Here is a 14,027-nt window from a genome sequence, read left to right on the forward strand (position 1 = left end):
AAGTCCGGCTCCAAATCTTCCCCATTGCCCGGATTTGTTAGGGCAATGCAACCACAGTCAGTGTGCCAATTGGTCCCCATGGCCCGCCCCACTCCATGTTGTCTCTGTTTCCTGTCTGTCTGTGTCTCTTTCTCTCTCGTGGCCCTGGCTTCACAAAGGAGGGGGTATACCACCTTGGATGTGGGGCATCGCTCGATCGCCCCAAGGAGATCAATCAGCTGTCACCGTGCCGTGGGCCTGTTCCAGAAAACTGTCCGGGGCTGTACAACAACAACTTCACTCTAACCAATCCCTGGTTACAGAAAATGTTTTAACCTTCACAAACACACAGACCATGCTAAATTAACACTCTACCTAATTTGTATGCCTTCCAAAGTAACAAAAGGGCAACTTTGTCTCACATGTCACAAAAAATTGCACCTGTGTCTGAAGGAAGTGGTTCAGTTTGGCATTTTTAATATGAAATTGGCAAAGTCTAGAAATGAATGAAACCCATTATAATTACCCTATAGAACCTCTTAGAATCACCCTTTAGAACCTTTTAGAATTACCCATTGGAATTGAATTACCCTTTAGAATCCATTATAATTGCCCTTTAGAACCTTTTTTTTTTTTTTTTTTTTTTTTTGTATACAAGATCGAGGCTCGTGAAAGAGCTAAAACTTACCCTTTGGGACTTACCCTTTGGGGCTTTTGGGACTTACTTTGGGACTTTGGGACCTTTGGGACTTACCCTTTAGAACCTTTGGGAATTACTCTTTATAACCCTTTAGAACCAATCAGAACCCTCCAGAGTAGAATTGCTCTTTTATAACCCCATATAATTATCCTTGAGAACCCTTTAGAATTACCCTTTAGAACCCATCAGAACCCTCGAATCAAGAATTACCCTTTATAACTCTATAATTAAACCTGGTAAGTTAGGGAGGTTCTTCTTCTTCATTTTTGGAGGACGAACAAAGCCAAACATTGTAGCGGCTTCACAGCTTAAAAAACTGTTTCATACAAATTGGGCAAAAGTTGGAAAATGCAAACCCACCTTAAGGTACACAATTGAACCTAAAATGTCAAGCAAATACAGCAATGTGTGGTCCATCTAATATTTACAGTTTATACAACTCAATCTAACTTGGAACAATGTGAGGATGTTCCCACGTCACCTTTGCCCAGGAAACAAAGTGCACAGGATCCATTGCAGCAAATTGTGAGACTGTGGCCAGGGACAGAAGTTCAACCTGCATGCCAAGTGGATGACATACAATCGTCATGTTCAACACGAGAGAACCCTTTAATGTTCCCAACTCGTATATAAATTTCAATACATTATTCACATAAAATCTTCAAACATTGCTGGGCCAAAGAAAAAAAACATAGGGCAATTTAAACAATTTAAAAATAGAGCAATTCAAACAAATTTAAAATTAGGGCAATTTAAACAAATTTAAAAATAGGGCAATTCAAACAAATTTAAAATTAGGGCAATTTAAACAAATTTAAAAATAGGGCAATTCAAACAAATTTAAAATTAGGGCAATTTAAACAAATTTAAAAATAGGGTAATTCAAACAATTTTCGCCTGTGCAAAAGGGAAAAGTGAACTATCTGGGGTCTCCCAGTTCGTTGCTTGCACACGTATTTCACAGTACCGTACGTTTCAAATTTATGAAGAATTATTGTGATTGCTATTTATGATTGAGGTTCTGTTGCAAATTCACGTCTCCACGATCTTTGCACTTCACATGCATTTTCGAATTTGAATACCACTTCAAAATTACTTTGCATTGTGAAACGTCAAACGACCTTCTGCAGTGTTGTTTACACTTTGCAACACGAGTGTCGTTTCGCTTTTGTCTTTGCGACTGATACCATTTGTTAGGTGTATGCCAAACTAATTAGAGGCACATTGAAATTGAGCTCCACACCCTTTGAAACGTGGAACAATCTTTTTGAGACGCCCGGTATATAAAGTAATGCTTTGGTTTACATAGTTTCACAAATGCGTCGTCACATTATTAATACCATTACCCGATTTGCGTCGCCTCACTTACACTTACGTCGCTTTAAAAGCCATACCGTTTTATTCTTGAACATTTTCAGAAACTATCCGATTGATAAAGATGTTTGATAAATAGACCACGAAAGGACCATATCAGGATATCGCAAAATCGCCGAAGGAATTACTGTACTTTGCATTGCACATAAATAAATGTACTGTACTGTAGATTGGCTGAGAGGAATTGTAAAAGTGTTAGTGTTACCTTAAAAGTGAAATCAAACGTTATTTGTTGAATGAATGTTGGTGAAGGTCAACGCCTCAACATATGTTGATGTTGCCAAGTAATTAATTGTGTTTGCCTCTGACGAAAGTGGATCTAAAAATATCGTCACCTTTGATCGACATTGTCTGATCGACAATCTAAAAATATATCGTTTTGGCCCCATCTCTCAACACTTGCAAAATAAATAAATAATAATACCCTTACTAATATCTAATTAATTTATCCTCGTCACACACCCAACCTGTTCACCAAGTTCCGGCGAAATTCGCCCATAACGTTTTGAGATATCTTGCTCGCAAATAGACAAACACACAAACAAACCAGAATGGCACTCGGTAGAGTACATACGTCCACCAGGCTGAACATTTTATGGTTTGTATCCCACTGATAGGCCGGATCTGCGTCCTTAACCCAAACTGCGTCCTTAACCTTAACCCAAATCTAATCAGCTTGTTCTTGTCATCTACCCAACTCATCCACCAAGTTTTGTCATAATCCATCCATAACTGAAATATCATGCTATGTATCGTTTTTTATCCCATCTTTCAATGGTGAAGAATCAAGACTCAATGGTGAAGAAATGTCACTATCTGTATTCTGCAGCGCAGCACCAACCAGAACAGCAAGCAACTGCTCTGAACCATTGTCCGTCCATATGTCACAATCCAATCTGTTCGCACTGCTTTTGCACAGCCTGGATGTGACTGAACAGTTCAATGTCGGCACCCTGTAGGCAGCCAACCACAATTCTGGCTGTCTGATCCGTTTGATGCCAATACATCTTTTCATTTGAACATTATCACATAAATGATTACCAAGTTGCAGTAGCAACAAACAACGATGAGTATTAGCAAACAGGACTTGAAAAAGATAAATTCAACAGTAAATAATAAATAATAATTGTCTGACCAGTGCAGCAGTCCATAAACAGAAATCGAAGAGATGAGGAAGTCTTGTTTTCCCCTTTCGTAACATCAAAGATGAACCTGCATGAAAAATCTGTATCACTACAGCAAGAGTGCAATTGTTTGTGAACTGATGCAATTGCATCGATGCACATATAACTGCATTAGAAAACATTTAGCAAACATGGCACCGAGTGTCCACATTACCCAAAATATAAAGTGCATCAGAAGTGCCTAACCTAATCTACATATAAAAGTAGCGGTATTTATCCGTCTGTTTCTTTCTTTCCACCCATTGGTTGGACAGCTGGCCTTACTACACCCACAATTGAACCTCATGCAATTAAATCATATGTCCACCATTTTGGGACAGAGAGCAAAGGGAGAGCAGAGATGGGACAGAGTTGGAAGGGGGAGGTTGAGACTTTGGGGGACGGCAGAGGCTCAAGACTTCCGGTGTGGGTGGGGGGCAGAGTTTTTAAACTTTTGGTTGGGGGTGGGATGGGGAGGGGGCAGATTGGTTTTTAAGATCAATTGATATCTAACTGGTAGGTAGTTGGATATAGTCCAAACTTGTTTCCATGTAAACCATAATGCAAAGGTGATACAGGCAGCACTCCGGCATGGCATTGTACAGAGCCGAGCAACAGATTGGTTTTTCTTCAATGCTTTCTCCCTCTTTCATTCGACTTTCCAATGTACATATACAGTAAACCCTCGTCCAATGCGGGATTTCACAACAAGGATTAATTTTTACATGTGGGAATAAATGCGCTGCTTATTTCCTGAACGCACATAAAACGAGATTATCCGCAGGTCTGAATGTGGCACTGTGACCACGTTATGCACGGAGGTGACATCTCCCGCCATATTCTCCCACCCACGCTCTTTCAGTCGGCAGTCGAGTGAGCTTGTGTCCAGGAGATTTCTTCAGCTCAACATTATTTAGCTGCATACTGTACCCTTAAATACAGTATTGCACCACAAGGTCAAGCCTCTCCAAGTGGTAGTGGAGTAAATAAATCGCATGAGGTTATGACATTAGCAAAACAAAATCGTGATTTTGGACAAATTGCGTGGCGGGATGAGTGTTGCATCGGTCGGCCATGAGTAGCATGTGAATGAATTCTACACCAATTGTACACCACCATTCACATCATATGTTCAAACCTGACTTTCTGTAGTTAACAGAAAAGGCTAAGCCCCTGAACATGAGTTCAATGCGAACAAAACGGGTCTTTTCTACAAGAAAATGGGTCACAGGACGTACGTCTACAAAGAGAAGACAGCACACGGGTTCAGGTATTTTAAGGGTTGTCCACGCACATATAACTACCAAAGGGTTGTCTTACACTTCTTTGTTGTGGAAATGCCCTGCGACTTTCAATGTAAACCTTTCGTGCAGTGGCCTGTCCACTGGCGATGATGTTACCCCAGCCTCAAAAAATTAACCACACACACTACAAATATATATATATATATATATATATATATATATATATATATATATATATATATATATACATATATATATATATATATATATATACATATATATATATATATATATATACATATATATATATATATATATGTATATATATATATATACATATATATATATATATATATATATATATATATATATATATATATATATATATATATATATTGTTACGGACCGCGGATAAGATGTTGGTTTGCCGAGCGGATGGCACCGCAGCCCTAACAGTTACCCTGACTAACCCGATTCCTGAACGTTGGCCGAATCGCGCCACAGATATTCAATGGGGAAAAGACTAAAGCGAAGGATGTGAAGAAGAAGAAAGACAACGAGTAAGGAATACAAATATAATTTATTTACTATTTACAAGACCAAAATAACCAAGGAGAAGGAAGGATAATAAAATAATTTACAGAAGAGGCAAGGCGACACAGCGAAACTTAGCTTAACTAGACAGGCTTAATTAATACCCAGGGACAGAACAAACAAAGACAGACTCACGCGGGGAATGATGATAGGAATGGCAGGAGGTGGATGGCTGGAGGGAGAGGAAGGTCCACTGGAACTGGGTCATGGTCGGGCCGGGAGCGGCAGCTCCGTTCCTCCGCGGCCACGGTCGGCACCGCCGTCAACGCCCAAGCTGCGGTCGTGCGAGCTGCCGCGGGACGAGCTCCGCCGGTCGAGTTAAAGCTGCCTGGTGGAGCCAACGCTGCTTGGTGGAGTTTAAAGCTGCTGGTACTGCTCGTGGTACTCCTCTTGCTTGCTCTCAGGACTCTCTCTCAATGCTTGCTCTCAGAACTCCTTCTCTCAATGCTTGCTCTCAGAACTCCTTCTCCCTATGCTTGCTCTCAGAACTCCTTCTCCCTCCTCTCTGCTCTGCGCTGCTTGTGTACTGCCAACTCTCTGACGCACCTCTCTTTGCACGTCTCCCTTCAAAGGTTTCCGCGCGCTCTTTATAGCGCCTCAGGCGATCAAGCCGCTGGTGTTCAGGACACGCCCATCGGTGAGCTCACCTCGGCCCTGGTTGGGCGCGTGACCTCCCGACCCCGCCCTTAGAGGAGGCGTTGGCGAGGCCACGCCTTGTTCCCGACGCTGGGCCGACTCCTCCCACCTTCGGCTCCGAGATCACCTCGTGGCTAATGGAGTCTTGGGGTGAAATCAACAACCCACAGCTGTAGCAAACCTGACAAACTGCCCAGTGCAGTTGGCAATTGAGGCTTGGAGGGGATGTAGTTGGCAATTGACTATAAGGGAATGTGAACGGAATCTACTCTTATTTCACCTGGTGCAATGGAGTGTCATCTTAATGGAAGACAAGGCCTTACCCTAATACACATAATAAGGAAATAAACTAATGAACAGGGATATTATGGTGTCCTTCATGTATGCTTTATGGAACTAACTACGGGAATGCCCTTTGACCTTTATACAACACTGGAGTAAGGAGGGCGATATTTTACAACAATTTACACAACAAAAAAAAAAAACCATTCTCATATCCACAACACTGCACCCTCCCCTCCTCTTAGGCACGTCCCGGGCCTATAACTTTAACTTTTAGTGTGGCACGTAGGTGTAGTTCCCTCTACATTTAACCTGATCCTGAGTGCGACAGTTTTAAAACATAAATAAATATGTCCCGCTGCTCCATTGCACCCTGCCTAACAGATTCACGCTCACGGCTAACCGAATTGCGGAATGGTCTTCAAACTATACATTGACGGTGGGGAGCATTATTTACAATGACGTTACTTTATTTACAAAACTAACCCAGGACCTGTGATTGTTCTTTCTGGGGGGGGGGGGGGGGGGGGGGAGACACTATGCTTTGCATCGACGCACCATGAAAGCACCCAAAACGCACCAACACACCCTCAAGCACCAATCGGTGCTCAGTCATCACTGTTCATCAAAATAAAAACAACAACCCCTAAACCTGCTGGTGGTCTCTTGCTCTTCGGCTCCCTCTGCTGGCTATTTCCTTTCTTCCAGATGTTGTCATTTTCTTTGCTGGCGGCCTATTTGCAATAAAACTTGCACAAAACGTGTCCATTTTTATTTTATTTATGGCCCACAGGGCCGACTAGTGTGGTTCACCTGTGGGGCATCGGTGCCCTGTGGCCAAGGTCCGCCAGCAAGATCTCGGGCCTTCATGGCCGGTGCCAGCAGAGGGGCCATGCCCCAACCCACGGGGTCCATAAGTGGTGCTCAGCCACAGACATGTGGTCCATAATGTGGTGCATCGATGCAGACAGCTGTGGTTGCGAGAGGTTCGGGCGCACAATGGCCGACTCACGCACGCTCCCCTCGGCGCCCAGTGGCGCACAGGTCCTCATGTGGGAGACAAAAGGGGGAAAAGACAGATGAGCGAGGGGTAAGGTCACAAGGGTACACATCAATCAAGGCAATGCAAGGCGAAGTGCGTACTGAGAGCGAAGTGAGAAAGCTCGTCCCTACCGTACGTCACCCCCCCTGTCACCTACTCTACCCTTGCCCTTACCCCATATTTACAACAATCTACACATTTACAAATCCGTCGCTAATGTCACGTCTTCCCCATATTTCCCCCACACCAAATTCGTCTTCCCAATCCCACTATCCAAAATTTGCCATCACCCAATTCATCATCAATCCTCATAAGGAGGGAGAGATGGAACATCAGCACAATGTCACACCCACGTCATGATGCGTCTCACATTCCAAACATTTGCATCATAAAAATAATAAAAACAACCTGGCATGGTGTGGAGGTACGTCATCCCAGGTGAGTGGATGTAGATGGTGCGAGGAGATTCCTAATCCTAACTATCCTCTAAATGACATTAACGCACTTTACACTACCCGGGGTCTTTCCCTGCCAATCCATTGGCCAACTTACACTATGGGTTCTAAAAACCAATTCCCATTGACCAAACTGTGGTGCTTCTCAATTTGGGGTCTCACTCCCCCGATGCAACTCCCTGTGCCCTTGCACAATTTCAGGACTGGGGCGTGTAGCTCTCCCAGCAGGCCTACCCACCTGCACACCTCCACTACTGCAGTTGCCACCCGAGCTTACCTAGCTCCTCACCCTAACCTAACTAACTGGGGAAGGCCCCTCCTGGCTCTGTCACTCCTTGGTGCCCTCTGGCACTGGGCTACCCGGGTCCGTCCTCCGGATCCTCGGGCCCCATCCACAACAACTCTACCGGCTCCCAGAGCCCACCTGCGACCTCATCTGGCCGACATCCTCACAGTGGTGGAGTGCCCAAACCAACTACACACACTAACAGGCTACACGCCCAGCCATTTCCACGTCACTAATGCACCCATTCAATCACCATTCTTCCACCACGCACCACAGATGCCAATATCCAACCACAATTTACCTGTACCCTCTACCTAACACTTAAACTACCCTCCCCGGGTATTCGTGATGGGGTCCATCCTCCTTTCCCCCATCCACACCTTCGCACCATCCACTCCACTCCACAGTTTCCACCATACTCACTCCACGACCATCCATTCCAATACTCTATATATTCCACACTCCATGTCTTCCACACAATCATTCTCCATACACCTGTCGTTGCACACCTGTGCAATCACACCTGGTGCCACCTGCACCCTCCTTCCTCCCTGGACCATTTGGTCAACACAACGCACAATCACCTTCTCTCACTCAAACACTGCTCCACACACCTGTTCAGTTGCACACCTGTGCAATCACACCTGTTCCTTACACACGGCATCATCTAATCTACCTGTTGCCCTGCTAAATTAGTGCTCCCCGTCTTCCCTTTAAACTAAGCACATACCACGTCATTATCATCCACACTAATCTACCTGCGTCCCCACTACAGGTATCATTGTCACTACCTAATCTTAACGTTACCTATTGTCAATCTTTTCTAGATCCCTACACACTATATCCTAACCCTCCCGGGCTAGTTTTCACTGCCAACCCCATAAATCTAGTGCTCCTTTGCCCCCGTGGTGTGAGAGATGGCAGAGTTGCCATCCCATCACATCGGGTATCTTCCACTACCAATTTTGCACACCAAATTTCAACCAATCAAAAATTTGCCAATCACTGCCAATCCTCTGCCAATCATCACTCTGCCAATCCTTTGCCAATCATCAAATTTTGTTTTTCTAATTTCGGGGCCAAAACACTATCCTCGTCATCAGTCTACTCACTAGTGCCTCTCGGTGCGCCAATTCATCTCCAAAGCTCGGCTTCGCAAAGCCGAGCAATGAATGCGGGTTGCTTGGTGCCGGCGGTTGGATACGTCCGGCATTCGTTGCAGGGAAGGACGCTTACCCGGGCCGAGATCCCACGCACCATCTCGGCACAGAGCCGTCCAATGGCCCGATCTCGACCTGCCGGAACGCCTCAACAAAAAGGGGTCGCCATGACGACCCTTCCTATCGGGCTGCCCGCTCCGCTTAGTGGAGCACGGACGCGGCCGTTCAAAGCGCGGCCCGGCGTGGATCTCGCACGGCGGTTCTTTCGAAACCGCCGTGGCTCACCGCGGCACGCAAAGCTGCCCGGTTCGCACCGAAGGCCCGATTCGGCTATACGTCGCTCTAACCGCTAACCCGGTCACCGTCGATGCTCCACTTGCATGCTCACACCCCGCAGCCCTTCCTTGCTCACACATTCAGCTGTCTTCATGCTATTTGTCATTGCACCTTCTCTTACACACCCAGGTACACTCATTCCGCTCACAGACTTGGTCACACACCTGACCACCGCACACCTTTGCACACACTCGTCGTTCGCACAACTCACCAACACACCTCTTCGCGCCCCCTCCTCGGTCACCTCCTCTGTGACAACCACAGGTGTGCTCTCACTTGCACACCCAACCACGTGCCTCACTACCAATTCCAGCGTGCATTCCCATACACGCTCTACCATTCCAGGTGTGCATCCTTCCATTCCAGGTGTACATCCTCTCTCACCTGCCACAACCAACTCACGCTCCGTGTCACTTACCACTTTCACCACCACTCTCTACAGCGCACTCTTTCCTCATGCACTCCTCTGTTACACACCTTTCTCGTGCATCCTCTTGCGCACACTCTCCAGTTACACTCTCCGTAACACTCACCACCCCGCGCTTCCATGTGCCTCCTCGCACACGCGCTACGACTAACTCACTCTAGACAGCACACTCACTCCTCGGCGCGCACTTTTTCCTCACACACCCCAGAGTCGGACATTCTCGCACACCTCCTCTTTCGCACACCGTACCTGTCGCACACTTCACCAACGGCCTCTCACGAACACCCGGGTCCACACAAACCCCCAAGCCGATTGAAGCTCTCCTCACATCATATACATTTCCGATTATATCGCCACTCACCTTGGCACCTTGTCTCCGCACCTCCTTCACCACCTGCAAACTCTTTATTTGGTTAGCGAGCACATCATCATGATTCGAGCACAGACCTTGTACCAATTCCATTACTTCCTCCTTTATCTCCTTTTTAGTTTCCCTCCGTCTCTTCTTAATTTCACTCACCCCTTCTTCCACCTCCTCTAATTTTTCCTTTACCTCCTTCATTTCCCGGTGCGTCTCCTCAATTTCGGCCTCTAAAGCTACTTTGACCGTTTCTATGTGAGTCCTCACCTCCCGGTCCTTCGTCTCCATCACCTCCGTCACCTCGTCCAACCTCGTTGTCAGTCCCTCACGTACCATCTAACATTGCCTCTTCGTCGCTATCAAGTCGTCCTTGATGTCTCTTTGTGTCGCTTTTAACCCTCCTAGTACCGCAGTGTTCCTTTGTACCTGCTCCACTAACTCCGTCTGTCCCACCGTCAGCTGTTCCACCTCCTGCGTCAGGTCCTCTATGCCCCCCTGTAACCTAGCCATATTATTCCTCACCTCTTTCTCCATACGCTTCTCACCTCGCTTTACCTCCTCGCGTACCCCCGAGACCTCCTCGCTTACACCTCGTCGTATCTCCTCCTTCATCTCCTTCATCTCCTCCATCTCTTTTGTAGATGCCCATCTCATCTGCCCCAATTCATCCCTCTGAGCATCCAATTTACCTTCTAACCCGATTTTCACCTCCTCTATCTGGTTCCCCATCCATTTGATTTCCCGGGCGGATTGCTCCCCTATCTCCCGCAATTTGCCTTCCATCCTCTCTTCTAGCCCCGTTAACCCATTTTTCACCTCTTTTATCCCGTTGTCTAACCCCTCAAATTTATTGCCTAAACGTTCACTGGTACCCCTTGCTTCGTCCCTCAATGCCCCCATCATTCTGTTTTCCATTTTTTCACTATCAGCCCTCGCTTCGTCCCTCAATCGCTCACTATCAGCCCTCGCTTCGTCCCCCATTGCCCCAAATTGGTCTCCCAGCCCCCTGTTCTCTTCCATGAGTGCCCGCATTTGCAGCATGAATAGGCCCCAGTCCATCGGCGGCGCTGCTACGGTCGCGGCCGCGGCGACATTTGGCGCCGCCGTAACCACGTGCGCGAGAGCGCCATTTTGCGCGCCTGAAACCTCCTCTACCACATTGCCATTTTTCTCCTCCTCCCTTTCCTCCACATACATTTCCCCGAGGGCCTGGGTCGATTCTACCCCACATCCCGTCGCCTTGACTATCCATGGCACGACTTCAAAGTTCGGGTTTTTTTTTTTTGGTTTTTTTTTTTTAAACAAATTTCAGCACCTCGTAATTTTGAGCGCGTTAAGCGCGCTTCTGGTCCAATCCCACTCCTGACACCAATTGTTACGGACCGCGGATAAGATGTTGGTTTGCCGAGCGGATGGCACCGCGGCCCTAACAGTTACCCCGACTAACCCGATTCCTGAACGTTGGCCGAATCGCGCCACAGATATTTAATGGGGAAAAGACTAAAGCGAAGGCTGTGAAGAAGAAGAAAGACAGCAGGTAAGGAATACAAATATAATTTATTTACTCTTTACAAGACCAAAATAACCAAGGAGAAGGAAGGATAATAAAATAATTTACAGAAGAGGCAAGGCGACACAGCGAAACTTAGCTTAACTATACAGGCTTAATTAATACCCAGGGACAGAACAAACAAAGACAGACTCACGCGGGGAATGATGATAGGAATGGCAGGAGGTGGATGGCTGGAGGGAGAGGAAGGTCCACTGGAACTGGGTCACGGTCGGGCCGGGAGCGGCAGCTCCGTACCTCCGCTGCCACGGTCGGCACCGCCGTCAACGCCCAAGCTGCGGTCGTGCGAGCTGCCGCGGGACGAGCTCTGCCGGTCGCGTTAAAGCTGCCTGGTGGAGCCAACGCTGCTTGGTGGAGTTTAAAGCTGCTGGTACTGCTCGTGGTACTCCTCTTGCTTGCTCTCAGGACACTCTCTCAATGCTTGCTCTCAGAACTCCTTCTCTCAATGCTTGCTCTCAGAACTCCTTCTCCCTATGCTTGCTCTCAGAACTCCTTCTCCCTCCTCTCTGCTCTGCTTGTGTACTGCCAACTCTCTGACGCACCTCTCTTTGCACGTCTCCCTTCAAAGGCTTCCGCGCGCTCTTTATAGCGCCTCAGGCGATCAAGCCGCTGGTGTCCAGGACACGCCCATCGGTGAGCTCACCTCGGCCCTGGTTGGTCGCGCGACCTCCCGACCCCGCCCTTAGAGGAGGCGTTGGCAAGGCCACGCCTTGTTCCCGGCGCTGGGCCGACTCCTCCCACCTTCGGCTCCGAGATCACCTCGTGGCTAATGGAGTCTTGGGGTGAAATCAACAACCCACAGCTGTAGCAAACCTGACAAACTGCCCAGTGCAGTTGGCAATTGAGGCTTGGAGGGAATGTAGTTGGCAATTTACTATAAGGGAATGTGAACGGAATCTACTCTTATTTCACCTGGTGCAATGGAGTGTCATCTTAATGGAAGACAAGGCCTTACCCTAATACACATAATAAGGAAATAAACTACTGAACAGGGATATTATGGTGTCCTTCATGTATGCTTTATGGAACTAACTACGGGAACGCCCTTTGACCTTTATACAACACTGGAGTAAGAAGGGCGATATTTTACAACAATTTACACTACAACAACAAAAAAAAAAAACCATTCTCATATCCACAACAATATATATATTTGTGTACTGCCAACTATATATATATATATATATATATATATATATATATATATATATATATATATATATATATATTGTTACAGATCGCGGATTAAGATGTTAGTTACCGAGCGGTTTGGTATTGCCGCGACCTAACAGGATCCCTGGCTCACCCGATTCACCCAGGACTTTGGCCGTATCGCACCACAGCTGCTCAATGAGGGAAAAGACAAAAACGACGCAATGTAAAGAGGAAAACGAAGGCCAAGAAAGGTTTGGAAATACGACTGAATTTATTGACTATTTACACAAGCAAAAAGGAACAATCAAGTTTATTTACAACACATAAGACGCAGGTGACACAGTGCAAATTTTAGCTTACCTACAGACTTAATTAAATACCCAGGGACAGAACAAACAAAACAAACTCACGTATACAAGAAGGGTGGAAAGGCAGGAGGTGGATGGTTGGAGGGAGAGGGAGGTCCAAGGGGGTCCCGCAGCACCACCGGCGCGTTTAGTAGCCGCCGTTCCTCTTCGGCCCTGCTCCAAACCGCCGTTCAGGCCCCCTTTTGCTGTTGGGTGCTCTTGCTGCTGCGGCCTCCGTCCGCTGCGTTCCCAGGACTTGTCTGGTCCAAACCCTCAACTCTTTCTTGTTTCTCTCACTCCTCACCACCGACTCCGCACCGCAACCAACTGACCACCGACTCCTTACCAACGCAACCGACTCAGACCAACTCAGACCAACTCCTTGCGACCAACTCCTTGTGCATCCCTGACCAACTCCTCGTGCATCCCTGACCAACTCCTTGCGACCAACTCAAAGTGCATCTCCGACCAACTCCTTGCCGACCAACTCCTTGTGCATCCCTGACCAACTCCTCGTGACCACTTCCGTTTTGCGCCTTTTATAGCGCCTCCAGCGATTACGCCCCCGGCGTTTTGGACACGCCCATCGGGGTGCTCACCTCGGCCCTGGTTGGTCGCGCGACCCTCGGGCTCCGCCCTGGATGACGACGGGTGGGCGCGCCCCTCCTCCCCTCTGACGAGGTGGAGACACGCCTTTCTTCTCCGACTCAAAGCACATGGTCAATGGCGGTTATTGGAGGGGAGGTGATTGGGAATCGAGGGCTCAGCAGTGACGAGAGGGGATGTAATATGGAAATGGAGGTTTTGGGGATGGGAAGGAAAGGGGATCTATTCTCTTTCACTGGTGCAATGGAGTATTTCAATTAATGGAAGACACAGCCTTACACTAATACACATAATAAGGATATAACTATCG

General features: G+C 47.1%; 1 long non-coding RNA gene across 1 annotated transcript in view; it reads right to left on the minus strand.

Moving 5' to 3' along the window:
* Window positions 1–628: 628 nt before the first annotated feature.
* Window positions 629–14,027, minus strand: part of LOC137438909 (uncharacterized) — a 36,184-nt gene continuing 22,785 nt past the window's right edge. Inside the window, exons 3-4 of the long non-coding RNA XR_010986818.2 lie at window positions 3,189–3,265; window positions 629–1,235 (exon numbers count right to left, since the gene is read on the minus strand). This is a non-coding gene — a long non-coding RNA (uncharacterized LOC137438909). The remainder of the gene's footprint in view (window positions 1,236–3,188; window positions 3,266–14,027) is intronic.

The sequence above is a fragment of the Myxine glutinosa genome, chromosome 1, assembly GCF_964187855.1.
Source record: "Myxine glutinosa chromosome 1, kmMyxGlut1.1, whole genome shotgun sequence".
In the NCBI taxonomy this organism is placed as follows: Eukaryota; Metazoa; Chordata; class Myxini; order Myxiniformes; family Myxinidae; genus Myxine; species Myxine glutinosa.